General features: G+C 34.5%; 1 non-coding gene across 1 annotated transcript; it reads right to left on the bottom strand.

Annotated features, from left to right (window-relative positions):
* Positions 1 to 4,024: 4,024 nt before the first annotated feature.
* Positions 4,025 to 4,157, bottom strand: LOC126023201 (small nucleolar RNA SNORA51). The gene has a single exon (XR_007500405.1). It is a non-coding gene; the product is annotated as a small nucleolar RNA SNORA51 (small nucleolar RNA).
* Positions 4,158 to 7,710: the final 3,553 nt, after the last annotated feature.

The raw sequence follows: 7,710 nt of genomic DNA, 5'->3' as shown, positions 1-7,710 counted from the left end.
CTGAAGATCCTGTATGACTCCCCAGCCTGCCAGAAGTAAGTACTGAGCTCAGAGCCAGGTGCAACCTCTGAGCACTGACAGATATGACCTCCAAGCAACAACAGCAACAACAAAATAAATAAATACAAACTAAGTAGTATCTAAAATATATACATTTATAGCATAGAAACTTACATAAATTTGAGATGAGGTGATAGAAAAAAGTTGAGGCAGTATCTATGATAAAACATCAAATTCTTTGGGGAAGGAAAATAGAATAGGAATTAAGTTTAGTGCATTCTTTGAATCACATGATTCCTTGGCACCAGAGTTCCACCTTGGATGCCTCTGAGTACTGAAATTCATTGGGCGGAGTCCCCAGACTCAAAAAAAATTACTTGGTATTTGCTTAATATAGAAATCCTTCAAAATATCTAAAGAGTAAAAGCAATGAGCTTTGGAGATAAAGAAAATGATGGTAAGAACTTTATAAAGTAGAAATTTGAAAAATAGTTGAGTAGTAATTATAATATAATTGAGGATTGAAAAGAACAAAATTGTGGTGGAAAGTAGGTGTAAAAGTGCCCCATGTGCCATATTTCCTACCTCATGTTAGCAGGTCTGAAGCAGGGTAGCTACTTGAATAAACCAAGACAATCATGAGGAGAGAATAATGGAGTTGGGTGTTTTCTCACTTTGTGGTCTCAGGGACCCACCAAACTGGAAACCTCTCTTTATTCATCAATTCAAATCTCAACTGGGAGGGAGAGGGTCGACTGAGAGACAGAGTACTCATCCAGGTAGGTCAAAGAGATGAGTGAAAAGGAAAGAGGAAGCTGGGAAAATGCCTTTGTTTTGAATAAAAGCTGAGTGTAATCTAACAACCATGGAGCACTTGCCATAGTTCTGATCTTTCTATGATACACAGAAGCTCAGGAATATAATTGGGAAACCAAATGAGAAGATTGTTGGATGACAGATGAACAAAGATGGGAAACTTGAATTTCTGAGAAAGAGTTAGCCATAGGATCTTAAGTCAATGACAGACATGAGACATCATAAAAGAACTGATAGAAAAGAATGTCAAAGAGCATAGAAGTGGGAGTCAGGTAGACTTACTTGTAATTTGGAAAGTGAAATTTCCTTGTTGTGTGGATTGGATGATTCTTAGTGACTTGATCCTATGCCTAGAGTCAACAATTTTGCTATCCTTTCTTCATTCAGAGTAGTTTTCTCTTATAAAGAAACTTCACACTACAAAAAGAGAATTCAGGCTTAAAGGTTAGCCCATGTTGGTGACTTTTCTGCGTGGATACTGCACCTGCTTGATCATCAGTCTTTACTACTAAAATCTTCACAAGTAGCAATATATCCTTGTATGCTAAGGCAAAAGGAAGCAGTATTTTCTCCAATACTCAGAAGTGTGTCCAGGAGTATGTGTCTAGCATATTTGAACATAACATGGTCTCCTGAATATACATTTCTGCCCCTTCCCTCTGCTTTCTGAGATTCCATCTGTTTTCCAGACCCAGATCAATGCTCTAAGCAAGGATCCTCAAACTTTTTAAACAGGGGGCCAGTTCACTGTCCTTCAGACTATCGAAGGGCCAGATTATAGTAAAAACAAAAATTATGAACAAATTTCTATGCACACTTCATAGATCTTATTTAGAAGTGAAGAAACAAAATGGGAATAAATACAATATGTGGCCCACGGGCCGTAGTTGGAGGACCATTGTAAGGCCTTGTGGCTTCTTCCCAAGTTATTCCAATCTCACATTATGCCTTTTCCCCCAGAACAATTATATTAAGTCATTTGATAATCAATCATTGAAATATTTTTATTCACATTGTATTGACAACTTATATTTAATAAAGATTGTATTTTAAAGCTTAAAAACAGTTTTAAATAACATCTGATTTACTCATTTGGATAATGAAAAATGAAAACCCAGGAAAATGTAGTGATAGAAACAACACCAATCTCCAAATCTCATTTATCACTATTTGGTAATTATTTTATGTTTATGTGGTGATAGGATCCTCTGAACCAAGACTTTGAATTTATAGACTTTACATGTTACAATTTTTTTTACTTAAGACTGGATATAATAAAAATAGAAATAAATTCTTTTATAGAATAGAAAGTAGAGCTATCAAATACTTTATTGCTTTCAAATTTTAGACATATAAACTTTTCAAAATAGAGTACTCAGAAATATTTTGTTTGCTATATACAATGGTATGGTGTTTATATTTTTGTTATTAAAAGCAAAACAAAGTAGATTACTTTCATGGTTTTTTTGTTCCTTTAATTCACTGCTAATGGTGACCTTTTTAGGATTTATATGAATTAGTTTTTTTTTTTACCTATAAAGGCTAGATACTTTTTCAAATCCCAGCAGAATCCTAGCTGCTTCTATGCAGCTCTTGTGTCAGTTAATTAAAAAAAAAACTTACTTTTGTGGTTATTGATTTTAATTTCATTTCAGAAAAGAACATCAATAAGTCATCTTAAAAAACATTGATATTACATAACATAATTTAGCAAAATAGACTGGAAAAAAGGAACAAAAACAGAAGATATTAAAAAATGCTAAAAACCTCACCAGAAATGACCATTTTCCCCATTTAAATTTTAATTGTGAAAAATAATTCTATTATTCAAGATTGTCCTGTATAACTTAAGACCTAGAACTTATTTTTTTTAATTTTTAAATCAGTAGCTTATTTAATTGACTCACCATGAGGTACAGTCACAAAGTTGTTTATGATTGAAGTTCACTCACACAATGTATAACACCCTTCATCAGTGCACATTTTCCATCACCAATCCCCACTTTCCCTTCCACATGCCTCCGTGACCTCCTCACTGCCTGCATCTGTGGCAAACATTTTTCTAGAACAACCTAACCCCATTTGAATAAGGAAAATTCAGAGCCATTCTAACTAGTATACCTGTGATTCTTAAGATAGTCCGTAGAATAGTTCTGTCACAGTTTAGTATAAACAAAACACAATCACAATTACTTCAATGCTTCTAAAATCTTAGGAAACATTGTGAGCTTCCCAAACGAGATAATTCTAGTCATCTTTTTATTCCCTAAACTCAGGGAACTCCAGACCTGTGGGTCTACCTATTCTCCACCCCAACTTTCCTCCTTTCTCTCCCTCGCATTCGAGAAATAACTACCACCCACTTGCAACCACTTTTCCTAATTCCACCCACAGATGCCAAAACTCTGAAGAAAGCATATTAAACTGTTTTAGAAATGTAACTTGCAGGTAGTATTTCATAGAAAAAAATTTTTCTCAACCTTTTGGAGATGGTTCATTGTGTATTTTCCCTATGACTATAGTTTTTACTGACATTTCTCTGAAAGTATAGAGAAGACTTCTTTAAGAAGCAGAAAAGCAGCTTGAATTTGTAGGCAGTTTCCTGTTTAGCTCTCATTTTGCAGAAGGCATGTTTGGTGTGCAGAAGATGGGCAAAGTGTTTGAAAAAACAGGAAGCACCTGTGTATGTGCAGCTTAATTCCTGGAAGCAGAAAGCTCCCTCTGAGATGGCCATAGATCTTTCCTGCTGTTTCATCTACGAGCACTTCTGCAAAGACTTCTATACTTTAAAGTTTGTGAACAGGCTTTCAAATGGCAGAATTATTTGACATAATGAAAACCCTATCTTTGTTTTTTTTTATATGAAAATGTCTTACTTTATTTTAGGTATTGATATGCATTGAGATAAGGATGGCGTTTTAAAAAGAATGCCTATTGTAAAAACAAAATTGTAGAGCATCAGATCTACCTTCTTAGCAGATTTTTGTTTGTTTGCTTGTTTGCTTTGGGATCACACCCAGGAGTTTTCAAGACTCACTCCTTGCAGAGCTCTGGAGGACCAAATGGGGGATGCCAGGGATCGAACCTGGGCTGGCTAAATGCAAAGAAAGTGCCCGTAAGGCACTGTTCCCTCACTCTGGCTTCCTCTAAACATATTTTTAAGAGTACTCCATAATGTTAACTATTGACACTAAGTGTACAGAATATTTTTTGTTGCCCAATTTACAATACAGACCAGGCAAAGGGACTAGGTTTAGGTGTATATGGGGTGCATTTAATGTACCTCCTCTTTCTATACAGTCAGTATAAAGAACACAGCCTGTGGTAAGAATTGGGAGGCCTGTATAGAATATTTTTATAAACTTTTATCTTTCATGACAAAAACTTTATCATTTTTCTCCCTCCTATTACCCCTCCCTCAGTTCAGAAAACTAGAACTCTATTCTGCTTCTATCAGTTTGACTAGCTTATGTAATCCTTTTAGTAGAATCAAATAATATTTTTCCTCTGTAATTGGCTATTTCACTTAGTATAAGGTCTTCAAGATACTGCTTGCGGTATATATGACAGGATATTTTCTTTTGCATGTCAGAATACTATTCTGACACATTTTTTATTTCTTGATTTATCAATAGGCATTTGAATTGTTTTCTGGTAGGCTGTTAATAATGTTGCAATGAATGAGTACAAATGATGCTTCAAAGTATTTATCTAAATTATTTGGAATATGTACTCAGTGAGAGAACTGGATTACTTTGTTGTTCTACTTTGATTTTAAGAAGAATGTAGGAATGTGTTTTATTGTGACTGATTATTGCATATTCCCACCCACAGTGCATAAGTGTTTCTCCATTTATTTACAAATCCTTGCTATTTTCTGTTTTGTTTTAGGGATGTTAAAATAATTACTATTTTGTCAGTTTTGGCTGCTTTGATAATAGTATTGTTGGAATACTATGCAGCTGTTAGGAAAAAAGTGAAGTCATGAAATAGAGGACAAGAAAATGGAACACATACCCTGTTCATGGATTGGGAAGATTAACAACATTAAAATGGCAATACTTCCCAAAGTATTGTACAGATTTAATGCAATCCCTTTATGATTATCCATGATATTCTTCAAAGAAGTGAATCAAACACTCCTGAAATTCTTTTGGAAAAATAAATGCTCTCGAATTGCTAATGCAACCCTTAGGAAAAAGAAGATGGGAGATGTTGTATTTCCCAACTATAAAGTGTACTACAAAGCAATAGTTATTAAAACATCATAGTATTGAAATAAAGACAGAGCCTCAGATCAATGGAATAGTCTTGAGCATTTAGAGAATGACTTCCAGATATATGATCAATTAATCTTTAATAAAGCTTCAGGAAATGCAAAATGGAGCAAGGAAAACCTCTTCAACCAGTGGTATTAGGACAACTGGTCAGCCACATGCACAAAAGGAAACTCAGACCTCCATCTAACACCGTACATAAAGGTCAAATCATAATGGATTAAAGACTTTGATATCAGACCCAAAAGTATAAGGAATACAAAAACACAATAAAAAATGCTCCCTGCACTCCTACGTTCATTATATCTCTATTTACAATAGCCAGGAACGGGAAACAACCCAGGTGCCCAACAACAGATGAAACAGTAGTACATCTACACAATGGAATAAAACGCAGCTGTTAGGAAAAATGAAGTTATCTAATTTGCCTATATGTGGATGGACATGGCAAAAGATAGACACAGAATAGTCTGATTCATCTGTGGGATTTAAAAATAATAAAACCCAATATGGCAATGATACCCAGAGACAATAGAGATGAAGGCTGGAAGGACTAGCCCATGATATTAAGCTTACTACAAAGAGTGACAAGTGAAGTTAGGGAAACAACTACACTACAGCTACCATGACAATGATAATGTGAAAGAGAAATAGAGTGTCTGCCTTGAAGACAGGCAGGAATTGTGAGAGGAGGGATATGGTGGATATTGGTAAATGGAAAGTTGTGCTCATGAAGGGAATGTACATTTTATTACTAAACTCCAACAACAAACATGTTTTTAACGATGGTGTTTAAATTAAAAAAATATATTTAAGAAACAACAATACATACAAAAGTTACTTTTTGTAGTACAAAGGCTAAATAAAGACCTTATGTGAAAAACAAACAAACAAAATGGTGTTGGATCAACTGAATATCACTTGTAAGAAATTAAAGATCAAACCATATCTCATACCTTGTACAACATTAAATTCAAAGTGGATTAAAGACCTTCATATTAGACCCAATCCATAAGATTTATTCAGGAAAACATAGGCAGAACACTCTAAGATTTAGACCTCAAAGAAATCTTCAATGATAGGATATGGCAATGGACAGAGCTGTAGCATCACATCTGAATAAATGGACTACATCAAACTAAAATGTTTCTATATGGCAAAAGATAGACATTCTAAAACTAAAAGACAGCTAATTAAGTAGGAGTAAATGTTTGCACTCAACACCTCAGATAAAGGTTTGATATCTAGGATATACAAAGTACTCAAAAGGTTAACTCCACAAAACCTAACACCCATTCAAAAATGAGGAGAAGAAATGAACAGACATTTCTCTGAGTAAGATAAACTGATGGCACTCACTTACCGCCCGGCATGGGCACTATTCATTGCAGTTCACACTATACAAGCTAAGACTTGAAAAATCAACCCAGATGTCCAACAACAGATTAGTGGATCATGAAGATATGGGATATTTATATACAAAATGGAATACTACATAACTATAAGGAATGAAGCAATAATGCAACTTTCTGTAAAATGGTTGTAACTGGAAGATAATATGTCAAGTGAAGTAAGCAAGCAAAGGATACATACAGAATGGTATCAGTTATATGTGGTACTTTGAATTACTGCATGAAGAAATGCAATGTTCTAAATGGGAGTTGTCTCAAACACCCTTGGCCCTATAGTATAGAAAGAAGGAAAATAATTGAGTGGAGGAGAAACACAAATACAAAAGGATGGGGTCCAGGGGCCAAGTGGTCTCAGGTGCATTGGTAGAAATAAAAAATTAAAGACAGAACTAAATATACAAGGCAAAGTCAACAATAATGAAATCAAGAAAGAGACACAAACTCGACAATCTAAATGTAAAATGGGACTGTTTCACTGGCAGGCTGAAGGGTCGAAGAGTGGTGGTATGGAACACATCCTGGGAACATTGATGGAGGGAGGTCAACAACTAATGGTGGGATTAGTCCTGAGTCATTGTTTGTCTGAAACCCAACTGTAAAGTATTTTGTAAATCACAATGGTTTCAATAAAAGAAAAGAAAATTTAAAACATATTAACAAGCATGAACATTTTAAAAAGTAAAAATCTCTATAATTTTCTAAGTATTTACGGTACCATTATGCAAGGAATGTCAGATAATAGAGATGTGGTCTTGATTTTTGAATATCATGAAGGTTAATTTATAGTTGCATTTCTATTTTAAATTGCACTTTGTCCCCTTCTCTTCCTTTTGTTACTGATTTGCTTGTTGTTTACTGTTGCAATGACTGGGAGATGACTCAATTGCTGTGCACCAGAGATCGCATGCTCTCTTATAACCTTGGAGATTCAAAATGGCAAGATTGTTAGAACTGTGTTTGGTATATAACAAAATGTCTATGTATGTAGCTCTTTCTAATATGTCATTTTGGATGTAAGTTTGTATTTTCTAAATAACACAAAGTTTTTCAAAAGATTATTATATCACCAAAGAAGTCATTAATAAAATGGCAGAGGGTTTTATAAACTCTTGTTAGCTTCCATTCTGTTAAATTGGTGTGTTTCTATAGGGATGACTGTAAGATGATACCAAGCTTTCAACCCCAAATAAAGGTGTTTCCCCCAA

The sequence above is a fragment of the Suncus etruscus genome, chromosome 11 (genome assembly GCF_024139225.1).
Source record: "Suncus etruscus isolate mSunEtr1 chromosome 11, mSunEtr1.pri.cur, whole genome shotgun sequence".
In the NCBI taxonomy this organism is placed as follows: domain Eukaryota; kingdom Metazoa; phylum Chordata; class Mammalia; order Eulipotyphla; family Soricidae; genus Suncus; species Suncus etruscus.
This window is presented reverse-complemented; position numbering and strand designations above follow the sequence as displayed.